The sequence below is a fragment of the Chrysemys picta genome, chromosome 1 (assembly GCF_011386835.1).
Source record: "Chrysemys picta bellii isolate R12L10 chromosome 1, ASM1138683v2, whole genome shotgun sequence".
Classification (NCBI taxonomy): domain Eukaryota; kingdom Metazoa; phylum Chordata; order Testudines; family Emydidae; genus Chrysemys; species Chrysemys picta.
In genome coordinates, this window is record NC_088791.1 from 169,176,373 (window position 1) to 169,192,030 (window position 15,658).

Sequence of the window (15,658 nt, forward strand, 5' to 3'; positions counted from 1 at the left end):
TGTGAATTTCAGACATATGAAAGCTGCTAAATTTTGCTTGCACTGAGTATTAAACCTCCAATGACTCTTCAGTATGACAAGTGACAGAGAAGCTGCCAGTGCTAACAAAAGAAATTTTAGGAACCTCTAACCAAGTTGAAGTAATTCATTTTTGTTTTTTACTCTTAAGAATATGTTCAAATGAGCTAACTTAATAGTACAGTTTTAATAATTTCCAGGAAATATGAAATAGGGTCCCAACCTTTGTCCTCACAAGTTGGTAAAGACTACAAAACGCATCATACCTGTGTGTGCTCCATACAACTAGACAAAACACAACTTTCAACATTCTCTCTCTCTCACATTCTCTCTCGCTCTCTATTTATCCTCTCACTCTTCTTAGAAATTCCATAACCCATAGAGTTTGTTAATCTGGTTAATGAGGATATGGACATGTAAGAATTCAACCTGTACATCTCACATTCATTTTACACATTCCACAGATCACCTCAGTGTTCTGCATCAATAGCACATGTAGATCTTTGTCTGTATTAAGTATATACTTCATACTAATTGTGCATCAATATGTTGTGTGTCAGAATTAATGTTGTATGCCTAAAGTGAGGTTTTAAATACCCATATTATGAGTATAAAAACATACAATTTTATGGGTCTTGGAATATTTTATACAAATTACTATAATGAATCATTTCTGTGTTTTTTAATACTTAGAGTGCTTGGGTTATTTTTGTTGTCCCTCAGAGATAATTATCCCATCTACTGGTTAATTAACATAATCTATACTAGAATAATGAATATTCAACTGCAGGACCTTACTATTTCCAGAACAGAAAAACAGGCAGAGTACGGAAAATGTAAACATATATCATAGTTTTCCTATTTGACCTCAAATGACTTTTATTCCGCTGTGTCTGTGTTTGGGGTTTTTTTTGCTACTGCTCTCTACTTGACAAAGGGTGTTCTCCTCATCCCCACAAAACCCCTTTAAAAATTGGGCACTCAAACTTCATAACACTTTTCATGTTCATCATCATGCATTTTGGGAACATGCACTTTGTAGAGCATATTTTAAAAAAGTATCTCCTTTTAAAAATGTATTATGATTAACCTGCCACTGAAATGAAATAAGTTTATTTTAGTAAAAACCCCAAGCAAAATTAGGCTATGCAAATTAAGCAAACAAATATGCAAATTCATGTGCTAATTGAGAAGACACTCAGGCGCCAGCGAATTGATTTAATACAGTCCTTGATGTTGCAGAATTTGGATGCCCCTGTTCTATCGGGAAAAAGATTTGCTTGCCCTATTGTTACCATATCTACTATAGAACCCAAAAACCAGATGTCCATGTTATCTACCTAGACTCTATACAAACTGCCAAGAGCTTCTGGAACCTGAAAGCATTTATTCAGATTCCTCCATTCAATGTCACTTTTATGAGACAGGTCTTCATAGACCTGGAGCACTAAAATGGAGATCATCCCTCACCCATCATCAAATTTTAAGTGACCACATGTCTAAACAGAGTAAAAACTTAGGCCACACATGAAATATTTTGTCTGAACCAGTGTTCTTTGAAATAAGACTTCTCCCCTTCCTGTCAAACAGAATATGCCCCCTGTCCCAATTCTGCAAAGTACTTGCAATGCTATTAAATCCCATCAAAATCAATGGGTTTAAGCATCCACTTAAGTGCTTTGCTGAATTGAGGAGCCATACCCTCAAAAAAGCAAAAATATATTATATGGTCTTGTAGTAAAGTGCCCCTGAATTAGACAGAGGTCTATCTGATGCCCTGAAAACATTGGGGATAAAATAGCTGTCTTGACTTCATCATAAACTTGGTTCATAATCATGGGAAACCCATGTTTTCCTAAGGCTCCCCACTTTTAAAAAATTCTTGTGGGATTCTGCACAAGGGAAAACTGAACCTATGAGCCAGAATTTTGCAAGCAGTATGTGTGCACGCATGTTTTTAGACATATTAATTTGAAGGAAAAGCCTAGATTACTAGAGAGTAGTTTGAGGAAATGTTTGAGGATAAAATAAAGAGGTTTTTTTATATTTGTATTTTGAACATCAGGAGTGCTTGAGGATTAATTAATGTTTGTAAAGCTCTTTGAAGATTGAAAATGCTACATAAGTATTATTATTAAGTAGACAGTTTGAAGTCCTTATAGGATACTAATTATGAGTAATGCACTATTGCACCAGAAATTTGATACACTCAAGAACGTTACTATGAATTTTAATCTACGGATCTTTGGGAAAGAGCAGAGGAGTTTTAAGCTGCAAATTTTCTACCATCTTTACCGAAACTGTTTCCCCTTCCCCCTCAAAAATGGATATACCCTGGAAAAAAGATTTTTTTCTAGGGTCCATTTTTAATGTATACATAACCCCAAAAGCCTTGGGGGACCTACTTGTTCAAATCAGCACTCTCCAATACCCTTCTCTGTTTGGTATGACAAAAGGTTGTCAGATGTGGAAGCAGGGATTATATCTTTGAAAGAGAAAAGGTTAGATACTTCCCCACATACAAACTGCCCATTCAACGTGGTGCTGAAGAAAACTAGTTGCTGGAGGCAGTTTCTTCCTTTATGAATAGATACAGCTGATTTGATCTTGGGGAAATATTTAGTGGAGTAGTAAATGAAAAAATGTTTATGACTATTATGCTACCCAGCTGTTTCTGACAATTCTCACAAGAGATTCTATTTTGTAAAAATAAGAGCGGTAGAGCAGCATATTGATGAAAGTATTTGTATGGTGCTCCAACCCAAACAGCTTTGAACATCTCAAAAACCAAAACTTAAAAAAAAATGAAATTTCTGTTATGCAACATGACCAGAAACTCAACTGATATAAATATCTGCCCCTTCTACTTCAGAGGCTAACAATCTCAATAATAAATACATTCTGCACATCACAAACTAAAAATTAATCTGAGTATTAGTTTTACCTAGCAGAATGTCTCTTATGTACTTTGGTGCACCACAACGAGAGAACATATAAAACTAGAACAAATCATTCCAAACATGAGGATTGTGAGTTCTGTGATTGGGACATAAAATGAGCCTTCAGGTAGATTGGTGCTAAATTATTTTCAAATGTATATACGATGTATGTAAGACAGTCAAGGAAGTACTGCTGCTGAACAAAAGGCAACAATTCAGAGTGCAGGCATCACTGATTGTTGAGGGCAAAGACTCTTGGTGCAGTCATGTACAACATTCTGCACTAATAGCCATCTATGAATGGTTTATAAAGGCAGCCCAAATAAAGTGTACTGCATTACTGCAGCCCACAGGTCACAAAAGATTCACTGTGGCAAGATCTTTGTCAGGAAGGAATAGTTACAACTTGAAAACATTTTGAAGGTGAAAAATAATTTTACCTGTTTACTGTATTAATACAGCCTCTGAATTTGCTTTCATTGTGACAGGGAGCAGCTAAACTTCTTTAACAACTCTGTATCCCAGTCATCTTCTCTGCTCCTCCCATCAGTCATCTTGACACTTGAGAAATTCCTACTCTGAAAAGTGGCAGCCTACACTCACTACATTAAACTAATAACTTTGCTTAAGTGTGCATTCCCGTTAGGAAGTCCTGGCAGGGGGCTGTACAAGTCCTTACATACTACAGAAAACAATTAACAAGTGAGAAAAAATTGCTTTTCCATGGCTGCCTCTACTGTAGACTCTGGGAACACACACTAAATAGAAATGGAAAGGAGGAGAATAGGGCTGAAGAGAGGATGAAACATTCTGGCCTCAGAGGAAAAAGAAGAGGGGAGAATTACATTTGTTCCCTCTTCTCAAAATGGTACCAGATGTAAGACTGAAAGACTTACATCCATGTTCTTGCCTCCTTTTCTTTTCATCTTTTTGTTCCATACTGTTTTCTCCCAACTAGGCAATGGCCAGAAAAAAAATGGAGTATGAGCCTGATATGCCTGATGCTGCTTCTGTGAGAGGCAGGAGCAAAACTATGGAGTCAGCTGAGGGAAAGAACAGGAGGAGGAGGAAAGAAGGAAGAAAGCTGGGCGCAAGACTTCCTCATCCAGATTAGGGCAGAGACTTTCAAAGGAGTTTAAGGGACACTGGCTCCCAAATCCCACTGAAATTTAACTCCCCAGGCGCCTCTGAAGATGCCAATCTAGTTGCCACCTGTCTCAGTTACAGCTAAGGATATAAAACCAGAGTCTGTACTGGTAGCAATCATGCCATGGATAAAGCCATTTTGATCACGCCCAAAAGACAAGGCTTCTGTGTTTATCTCACTATCAAAATTCACTCAAAAACTGCAAGCCCCGAACTTAATTGGGCAAACCCAACAATACAGAGAACATCCTCCACACAAGGAAAGTTCCTTAGGTATTTGCCCCACTACACACACAGGACCTCTGGTCTTATTTGGGTTGTACCTCAACCAACTACTGTATATACTCATTCATAAGATGAATATTTTTGGTAAAAAAGTGACGCATCAAAGAGCGGGGGTCGGCTTATAAACGGGTCTACACCAAAAATTGATGATTTTAAACTCTATGGAATCATTGAATTGAATATCTAATACATTGTCGTTTTGTTTACCTGGAGCATCTGCAGGCATGGAGCCACTCAGCTCCCTGTGGCCGCGGTTTGCCATTCCCAGCCAATGGAGCTGCGGGAAGTGGCGCTGCGGCCACAGGGAGCGGAGGGGCTCCATGCCTGCAGATGCTCCAAGTAAACAAAACATCCCGACCCGCCAGCGGCTTACCCTGACGGCCGGGAGCCAAAGTTTTTCAACCCCTGAAATATAGGGTTGGCTTGTGAAAGGGTCGGCTTGTGAAAGGGTCATACAGTTTTTGCTATTTTTACCTATCCATTTTGGGGGGTTGGCTTATAAACGAATGGGCTAATGAATGAGTATAGCTCTGTGCCAGGCAGCACAGACGTGATTTAACGCAGAAGACGGAATAAGAGATGGACCATCCGTAAACTAAAGAAATGTGATCTAGATTTTGTAATATCAGCACACTGACACCACCTTAGTTCATGCCTCTATATATGGGATTCTGGTGGGGAACCAAACCATAAGTCTTTTCTCCCCAACTGGTTTCCCCTTACTGTTGCAGTTTTATATAATTAGTGTATTCTTGTGAAGAAAGAAGATTATGAAGATCTACCTATGTCCTTTTTTTGGAATATTGCAAAAGAGAGTTTAGATGCTTTCTTGATTAGCTGATTTATAAGGACTGTGAAGTGTATCTGTTTTTGTTTTACTCACTCTGGTTTCACTATCACGTGCTTAAAGATCTGGGCCTTTTGGATTTATATCCTTGAATAACCAAAGACTCTGTAGCAAAGCTGAGAGATTAATATTTTACATTGTATATTTTCCCACTAGTATTAAGTATTTTTACTTACATTTATAATAACTTTAAATATATGAAGTTGGACAATAAGCCAAAGGACCAAAAAAAAGGGGGAAACTGAATTGTTGTGTTCTTTGACAAGGTCATCCCAGTCACAAACCATGTCACACAAGCTTCTCAGGACAGCAACTCTGCAATGTATGGACCAGCAACTCTGCAAAGGCTTCCTATAAACAATTTAAAGGAATTAATGTAATCTAAAACAAAGCCCAATTAAATAGTACTACTCATAATAGTAAATATACAGTAATGTTACCAACTACATGCTGACAGATAGCATACATCCTTTATCAGACAATATGGCTCCATTTTCCTTACCTTTCATTTTACTTGCAATTACACCACAAAATAGGTACACATATTGTCTTGACTAGTTATACAACTTCTAGTGGATCAATTTCATTTTTTAAAAAGCTGCTTCACTAAGACAAGGAAAGGAAAGGAAAGGAGAGTTAGAAAGGCTACTGGACTAAAGGGAACAGCTGTCTTATTTTGTACTGTTATGATGATTTTTCATGCACCACTTGCTAATTAACATTTATTTAAATAACGGCTTATTTACTCCTTCCTAGCTTACCCTGCCTTATTTTATCTTTCAGTGAGACTAATGTTGGATTTCTGACATACCAGTACTCATTTTTATGCAATGCATTGTGCTGCCAAAATATAGGATTATGGCTTAATTGCAGAAGTAACTGTAAATCCCCTACCTGAAATAAGTAACAGGTGCTGCCTCATATGAACTTTCCCTAAACCTTTCTCAGACCCAGTAATATTTGGCAGTATACTACTGTGACTCCTCAGTCAGCCAGTCCTACTCACCACTGGGTGATCTTTATTGGCTTATCCAGCCCTGTGAATTTATTTCTATAGTTTCTATTTTTTAGGTCAAGAACGGGGTGTTGTTTTTGCATGGCTTTATTCTTAACCAGAAATTAAACATACAGGAACTGAATCACTTTTCATTAAGATTTCTTCACTAGTGCCCACATCTTACAGTCCACTACAAATAACTCAGATTTAGATTTCTACCACCAATGCTTGATAATATTCATAATCTTCACATTTAAATAGGCTCCAAGATGTGCAATAAAGAAATATCCAATACTAACCAAATATCACAATATTATGGAACGTTTAACAGGAGAAAAAAAGATTAAGTTCGAAGAGCTGACACATCAAAAGGGTAAACTGCTGCTAAAGGTTCCTGCAGCCTGAATAGTATTCAATTAAATATATAAATTAAGTACTGTATTATACACAGAAGTGTTTAGAAAAAAGTATAGAATCTCAAGATGGTGATGTCTAAGAGGCTGAATTTCTGATTTCCTGGACAGGAAAAACAAAGTGGATTTAAAAAAAAAAAAAACTGTCACTGGAGTTGCACCAGGGATGAATTCAATCCAGCATTTTTAATTTAGATTACTTAAAGAATTTGTAATAATCTTTGTTATCCTACCATCACCACATACTGACATAGCAACTTTCACCTAATGATCTTAAGGCACTTTACAAACATTACACCTCAATAGCCCTGTGAGGTATGGAATTTTACTTTTTTTAAAAATACCCAAGTGGATAAACTGAAGAATACAGAGGTTAGGAGACTTGTCCAAGATGACAAAGGGAGGCAGTGGTAAAACTTAGAAGAAAACCCAGAAGTGCTAACTTTCAGACCCCTGATTTCAACCACAAGATCATGCTGTGTAAATATGGTACTCTAGTGGTGAATCAACAAGTATCTTATAAAAGCATTAACTGGTTTTGCATTCTGTCCTTCTAACACCTATTTTCTTACACTGATTTCCAATGTCAAAGCACTAATTTGTTTCCCAATCAATTTAATGAACTGTTTCATTTAGATCATACTACTTAGTTGTCTGCTCCCCAATTAACATAATATTTGTCCACCTTTAGATTAATTTCCCATCTCTTGGCCCAATCATCTAAAATATCCATATCCTTTGGAACTTAGCTGTATTATGTATATATACAATATGGCTGAGTCATTTTGTTGATGGAATCTCAAAAGTCATGTGTACATTTTCTGAAAGCTCTACACACTTAGAAGGTACATGGCTCTCCCATCAACAATATAAGCACTTGTCATGTCCATCCTTTAGGGCAGTGGTTCTCAACCAGTATCCCTGAGGGTACACAGAGGTTTTACGGGGAGTACTCATCTAGATCAGTGTTTCCCAACCGGGGACTGTGACTCTGGGGGGTGGGGGGGAGCGGTGTCGCAGGGCAGGTTTAGGGGGTTGCAAGTGCAGGGCTGGCAAGCAGGGCAGTTGCCCGTGGCCCCATGAAGCTAAGTTACATGCTTCAGCCCTGAATGGCAGGAACTCTGGATTTAGACAAAGCTCACAAGTGAAAAAAACAGGCTGAAGTATCACACTGAAATGTAAGTACAATATTTATATTCCAATCGATTTATTTTATAACTATATGGTAAAATGAGAAAGTAAGCAATTTTTCATTAATAGTTGCTGTGACACTTTTGTATTTTTATGTCTGATTTTGTAAGCAAGTAGCTTAAGTGAAGTGAACCGGGGTACACAAGACAAATCAAACTCCTGAAAGGGGTACAGTAGTCTGGAAAGGTTGAGAACCACTGCGTTAGGAGAATGATTGTTCTACACAATGCACAAGACTTGAGCCTTAGTGAATGAGACTCAGGTATAACAACTGAACCCTTCTTTTGCACCAATGGGTAACCGAAATATTAAAAACTCCAGTAACTAAAAGCAAAACATTTACCATAACTACATTAATAAACTAATAGACACAAGATGGGACACTATGTTATTCCATCGCTCTGTCAAGACACAGTCAGAAAGAACCAAATGACAATAGGAGGTCACTCTGCCCTTTATGCCCTCAGGAGGGAGAGTCTGAGGGCATACAGGGCACATGTGCAACTTCTACTGGACAGTGCTGGAGAACTTTCTGAACACCCGTGCATCTAGAGAGTATTTTTTCCTGCTGGGCAAGCAAGGTAAACATTATAGATTTGGTTTAATTAGCCTTATGGTTTTCATTTTCTTCATCCCATGTGTAGAAACAGTTTCAGTCCTTGCACATTGTGAAAGGCTAAAATTAAAGATAACATCGCTGGAAGTGTACGAAGAGAAAGGAAGCAAAGCAAAGAAAGGAAAAATCTAGTGCACATTTCACATCATTACTTGATTAGTTTAGTAGCAGTAAAGAAAAAAACATGTATGGGCCTGCGATAAGACATACAGCACAAGGTAGAGCCTATGTTTATTGCATGGTTTTACTTTTGGCAGTTAATTACACCAAAGTTTCACAGAAATTGTATGTCAATCTTTAATTCTCTTTTCAAAGAAAACAAAAGTCAAACAAAAGAACAACAACTAGAATGGAGGTTGGATTTTGAAAGGAAAATGATTGTATTTGAATAGAAAAGAATCGAAGAAATAAAAAAGAAAATGGGTAGAGTACGTGAAGTGAGTCAGAGGGAAGTCCTCAAGAGATGAAAAAAGTTAAGGGGAATTCCTGTGATAAAGAAAAAAATTTGAGGGGGAGGGGAGGAAGTGTTAGGCCTCCTTTATATATCAAGAAAGAAAGAAGAGCATATCCTCCCTTTTTTCCTTTGATGGCCACCTTTTAATGTATAACACAAAGGATGATCAAAAGGAAAAGGAAGCCTGAAATTTATATTCATTTTTTGCTTGACTTGCTGAATGTTTTCAAATCAGTTTCAGAAGTTTTCCATCATGAGAAAATTCTAATCACACATTAAATGCAGCTATGAAAACCACTGACACTTGGATGAACTGCATGCCAACACTGAGGAGGAGAAATCATCAACCATTCTACTGAAGAGGAGTTCATTTGCAGAAGAAAGATACAGATCCAACTGAGTGGAAGTACTTTGAAAAGAAAAGGTATCTGCAGCCACATCAGCAGCATAAAACAGAATTCAAGCACGCAGATTATTTTTTAAACTAAGAAGAAAGTTGGAAACTCTGTGGTATATGCTTTGGCCAAGCAGTTTATGGATTTTCTTTTTCATGGATGCAAGGAAAACAGAATATTGCAACAGAACTGTGCCTTAAATCAGTAATACAAATTTTCAAGAATATTTTACTGAGGGGTAGGTTGAATACTATTGTAGCGTACATGGCAATTTCAGGATCAAGTTGTTAACATGGCTTCAGTGTGATGAACTGCATTGAAAAAGATCCAGGCTGGCAACACAGACATTGGATGATCTGATGATGATGGTGGTGATGATCTCACTCAGAGTAACAGTGAAAGAGTATGATCTAATTCCTTCAATTAAAGAGTAGTTTCTAAAGACATTCTAATATAGCATGACATGAACTGCAACATAGAGCCAAAACTGAAACATTAAGGTGTGGGCGAGCAGATACATCTGGGACTGGAACATTGTTTACCCAATTAGGAAATATTCCCTCATCCCAAATCCAGATATGAAGGAATCATGCCATGCTCTCTTGTTGAAAAGATGTTTGGAGGTCTCTAGTCAATCCCCATATCATAAAACCAAGTCTCACAAGCTGGAGTGCCCATCTGGAAAAAAAAAAAAAAGCCATACAGCTCAAAGCCTTCAGGGGACTTTCATCTGCAGTGACAGCCTTAACTTCTGACAATCTGACAGACCTCCACAGATTTTTCACTTCTTGTCCACCAGTGAAGAGTGCATGGGATAATCCATTCAAATGTAGATTGGGGAAATGCATGTGCTAGAAAGTAATTTTTCATGACAGAGGGCCACTTTTCTGCCCAAGTCACACTTAAGATTTTGATATAGTACCAGCTCTATAGACAGGGCCCCAAATATAACAGTTTGCAGTAGAATGGTGTGCCTCTACATAGGAACTATGGGCAATTTTCTTTTTAAAGAGAACATCCTTGCACGGTATATCTATTAAATTTGGCTGAATATATTCCTATCACCACCATCCTATAATTAACAGGAAATTGTCATTGTTAAAAGGGATGAAGTGTGGCTGTCGTGCTTTTCTGCCTGTTTTTTTCTGCCTTCTAGAGACTTCAGCCAGTAACAGACACTCAGCTCGGATCTGGGTAAGATTGTCTGAGTTATCCCTAAAAAAATTTTGAAATCAGCCCCCTTCTAGTACTCCACTTAATGTACTTGTTCTACTATCAATTATTAATGCTTATGACAAAGGGATCATACAGGCTCTCCTCCCGTATCTCATTTCATTCTTAGATATTCTTTCTGTAGCTATTAATTTTTCTTCTTTCAAGAAGAATTTACCCCAGATAAACCATGACCAGACAATCATTCACTCCTCTCTCTCTTCCCCAAAGCAGCCTACAGTAAAGTAGCATATAAAGTCCACTCACATACTGCATTATTTACAGGCTACAAGTAACGTACATTGTGTTCTCTTCCTTCCCAGTTCTCTTTCCTAACCCTCTTACAGTTTTTGTTTTTTCTAACCCTTCTTGATGACTTATCCCACTCCACACACACACACTTCATTTCTCTCCTCAGTTTCCTCTTCTTGTTTCCCTCCCCTGACAATTCCATTCCCCATGTCTTCTCCAAAGCAGAATGTTTCAGTAAAAACAGGAGAAAAAGAAAAAACAGGAGCTAGATCCTAAGATACTCAAATGAACAGAAGAAATTTTAAAAATAGATAACCAAACAAAATAACTCAACAACCCTTTCATACAACCTACCTTGTGGAACTTAACTCACAGAAACTAAGTCCTGAAAATCAGAGTTAGGGATATGCATATTTTTCAAATTTATTCAAGTACGGTAGGTGCTCGATCACATCATTTTTTTCCTGAAAACTATGGAAGATTTTTCTTTCAAATTGAGAAATTATCCTATTTGAGTATGTATGTGGAGAAAAATTTTCTATCATCTTTAGGTAAAGTTTATTTTTGTTTTTAAACTTGTTCAGAGTACCTCAGGGAATTGTGGTCTCAACTGAACCCCATTTATCCAAAGCCCACTTACATAAAAACAGTCTTCATCCAAACATGGGTTATATCTCCCATCCTCCATGTTTTATTTGAACAGAAACTCCCTCTTTCCTATTTGAATAGATGACATCCTAGTATAGAACTCGCTGCTTATCCTTGACGATTACACCATCAAGGGGAGACTGCTCTACTACTACTGTGCTTTGGAGCAGTATAATATGCATTGCTATAGAGAAAATTTTTCATCTTAAATTTCAATTGAAAATTATAAAGCTCTGTTTTAGTAAGGACCATTTAATGCCAGTAGGAAAAAGGCCAGCTCTCTACATCAATGTGTTCAAGAAAAGTATCACTGACTTTTCTCATGAGATGAACTTTTCCATTCCATGGAAATCTGGAAATGCAGCAAAGTATTGTTTTAGTGTTAAAATAGGGACTTCAATTTATACCAAATTCAAGCAGACTGGAGCAATTTTAGTCTCATGGTTATCACCGAAACATATCTGGTCACCCTACTAATTCATGCAACACCAAAATTGAAACAGAGACAGTAAGTAAGCAAGGTACCCATGCAACACCCTTAGGTGACATGGTCAGTGAAAGATAATTAGCGATAATAAAAGTAATATGCTGCAATACAATTATGACATTGCATTACACAGCTAAACTCAAGAAGTGTCAGAAATGTATTCTGGCAACAAAACATTATGAATCAAATAAGTGTCAGTTATTCTGTCTAACAAACCAGAGAAAAGAATAAATCTTTATTTTCACACCATTGCTGGTAATTTGGTATACAGTGCCCTATTTTTTCAACTACCAATTTAATCAACTATTGAATTAGAGTTTTACCTATTGCCACTGGTGAACAGGAAGCTTTCACTGATGACTAAAGAGACATGGCATCAATTTCTGCAGAATTTAAGCTTTGATGTTAACATATCAGTTTCTAACCCTTAATACTTGAAAACATTCCAAATATAAAATAAATTTAAACCATACAAAATGAAAAACAATTGTCCTCCCTAGCCTACAGAGACAACTCCAATACCTCTGTTACTGCTCACAGCTTTCCCAAGAAGCAGCAGAGCATAGTTAACAAGACTCTGGTCAATTTGATTGCTGATGTTCAAACTAGTAGACAGCAGTGAAACTGACAAGAGATTGATAGGAAAGATGAGACCACTGAGCAGGGTTCAGCTGGAGGCTGGGATTCTCACCAGGCACTGCTTCTGGATCTTACTGATGACTCCCATCCCATCATTCTTTACGATGGCCTTTAGCTAGTAGCATACAGTAACTTTTCAAGCTTTACTCTTTCCTTTTAAACACTCTCTGGTAAACATCATACATTGCAGTGGCTGAAGAGAGCTAGGGCTGCCTCCCTCAGGATTATGCTCCTTCAGTTAGCCACAGTCAGTTGGCGGAAGAACTGCCAAGACATATCCTTCCTCCAGGGGCTGAGACTCACAGGCAGTGTTTCCAACTTTAGCTTGCATAGGGAAAAACCACCAAACTTGAACCTGGACTCTAAAGTAATGCCATTGCAAGTCAGTCATATCTCCATCTACACATCTCTCAGCTCTTTCCACTTGCACTCTCTTTCGGTGGATCTACTCCAGGGGATAGCGGGGAATCTTTATAGCAGCAGCTGGCAGAACCAATGCAGCTATATTAGCACTAATTGGCAATAGGTCTCAGCCATTTTTAACCACCATGTAAAGAAAATCTGATTTGCCACTAGATTCACATAACAAAATAGTTAAAATGCCTGAGCCTTGCTCAGACAAGCACTTACAACCATTGCTACCAACTGGTGCACTTGCACTACCGGTGGCAACTGTAATACAGGTTCCAGTTTTTCCTTGCACAAACAAGGTTTGTGTCTCCCCTTCTGACCACAGGCTCCAGATGTACTATTTACTTCTTCACACTGTGCTTCACAAGTAGCAGTGTGAAACCGAGACAATTTCAATTTGTTTCCCTACTGCTGGTGCTGGTGATCAAGAAAGGAAGCAATCTTTGCTGAAGCATCAGATGCCTGATCCTCCAATGCTCTCCTCACTCTCCACTCCAAATGCCCCTAACAGCCAAAGGAGATCATCTAGGTAGTGATCCTGCACATGCTTTCTTCCCACCCATAACACTGGCTAATGTGATGTCTATTTCTGAACTACACTGCTGTTAAAACAGAATCCTCCCAAAAGGGATTATTTTTAATGGAGTGGGAGCCCATGTTGACACAATCTCTGCTTTTTCCACCCTTCTTCCAGTTTGGTCCTCTCATTGTGTGTGTTGTTAACATCTTATTACACACAAACTTTGCACAATGTCTCTAGCCATCTTCTCACAAATTTCTTTCAGTGCCACCTCTATACTTCCAATAATCCAGGTCCTCTGCGTGCTCCTTTTTAGTTCTTAGGAACAACCTGCACTGTTTATTGCTCAATCATACGCAGCCCAGAACTTTCAGTTCTCACATAATCCCAAACAGTCTTTGCACCAACTGCCATAGTGCCACTTGTGAGGTGCAGCAGCCTCAGATTCAAATACTGCTGGGGACTGAAAGACCTGGTCTTCATGGGACCGAAGAGAATTCTTACTTGGTAATTTTGATAATGCTGAGATGCATATACAGATAGTGACCTTTAATCACCTGGTTTTTTTTCTAATGCCCGTCTCTAAACACTAAGCAGGTAAATTAGATTTGAATACACAGACTATAATGACCTTCATAGAGGATTCTGCTCTTCATCCTTCCTAGCTGCCAGGAAGCAATGCTTATTTGTTTGTTTTAACATCAAGGTCTAGTCTACACTACAAAGTTTTTGCCAACAGAGATGATGTCATTCGAAGAGGGGATTTACCTATATCAGCAACAGATAGCCTTATGCCAGCATAAACTACGTCTCCATTAGGAGGCTCTGCCACTATAGCTATACCAATACAACTGTATCAGCAAAGCCTTTCTAGTGAAGACTCACAGTTATGTCAGAATAAGAGTGCTTATATCAGTATAGCATATACTAGTTCCCCAACCAGCATAAAATATACTGGAATAAGTACTTTTCAAATAATAATTACAACAAGGGTTTTTTTATTTGGCATAGCTATGCCGGCAAAACATTCCAATGAAGATTTGCCCTTAGATATGACGGAAAAGCATTTCCAAATAGATGAGTTTTGAAGTGTGCCCTGTAAGCAGACCAATATTGCCTCATTCCACAGATGAGCAACGTCAATCAGCAATGTTCTAACTCCAGATCCAACCTGCCAGAATTTGACTCGCTCCTGGATATTCATCATATCTGACAAGTAGATAAACATGAGCAAGGATTTGCTCTCATTTTCTCTCTCTACTTCCACAAATGAAGTCACAACAGAAGCAGCTCCTTACTCTTTCCAAGTTCTAATTATTCTTTTAATTTTATTTCACCTCATTCACTGGTTGTCCATAGCCACCTCCTCAGATTGAGTACTGGTTGCTTCTGGAAATCTCCTCCCCTCCTTCCTCATCAGAACAGGTAGTGTGTGTAGAATGAGGTCATTTAGTTCTAATCCCATCAAATGGGAGACGCTTGCTCAACGCAGGTCATGCAGACAGACTCTGCAGTGATTAGCTGTAGAAGAAATAAGCATTTCCTCACTTCTTGGTCTGGCTTTCAATATACTTAGCTTGTGTCTACACACTGAAATTCCACTGGCCAAGTTAAACCAATAACCCAACTGTTAAAAGATAGAGACATTCAGCACAGAGGATTGTACTAGCTAAACTAAATCTTTTTTAAAAATGGCACAACTTCTGTATTTAGACCATAGCTTGAAAGAAAAAAATTTGGAACATGTCCAGCAAATGCTTCTCCTGTGACAATCATCACACAGCAGAGGAGATGGCAAGATAAAGAGGCCAATTTTACACAGTTGGCTCTGCTGCCTGCAAATGACAAAAGGAAGAGTACTATTCAGTAAAAAATTGAAGTATAAGGACAGACAAAACACCAGAATGCTAAAGGCTTGTCTACGTAGGAAGTTTATTGGCATAATTATACTAGTATAACTCCCTGTGTGTACAAACTCTTGTGGTGGCACTAGGAGAATTCTTGAACTGGATAGGAAAAAAGCAGAATTAAGAGTGTCAAGACATCACTGAAGAAACTCTTGGGAGGAGCAAGATAACAGGTCTGTGCCCTGCACTCTTTCACAACCTCAACAATACCTGAATTGCTGTCACCTCAGGCAATCCTTGTCTACTTGAATTATGAAGGGAGTCCCAAGTATTCTCTCTCC

At 38.2% G+C, this 15,658-nt stretch overlaps 1 protein-coding gene across 12 annotated transcripts in view; it reads right to left on the reverse strand.

Moving 5' to 3' along the window:
• POU2F1 (POU class 2 homeobox 1) overlaps positions 1-15,658 on the reverse strand; it is a 190,024-nt gene that overhangs the window by 158,399 nt on the left and 15,967 nt on the right. For 5 of the 12 annotated variants that reach the window (XM_065575000.1, XM_065575033.1, XM_065575074.1 and 2 more), the window contains exon 2: positions 5,412-5,586. The exons of 6 other annotated variants lie outside the window; for them this stretch is intronic. The gene's annotated coding sequence lies outside the window, so the exon portion shown is untranslated. Of the gene's footprint in view, positions 1-5,411; positions 5,587-9,843; positions 9,980-15,658 lie in introns of all 12 variants that reach the window. One more of the 12 variants, XM_065575066.1, reaches the window with a different exon arrangement.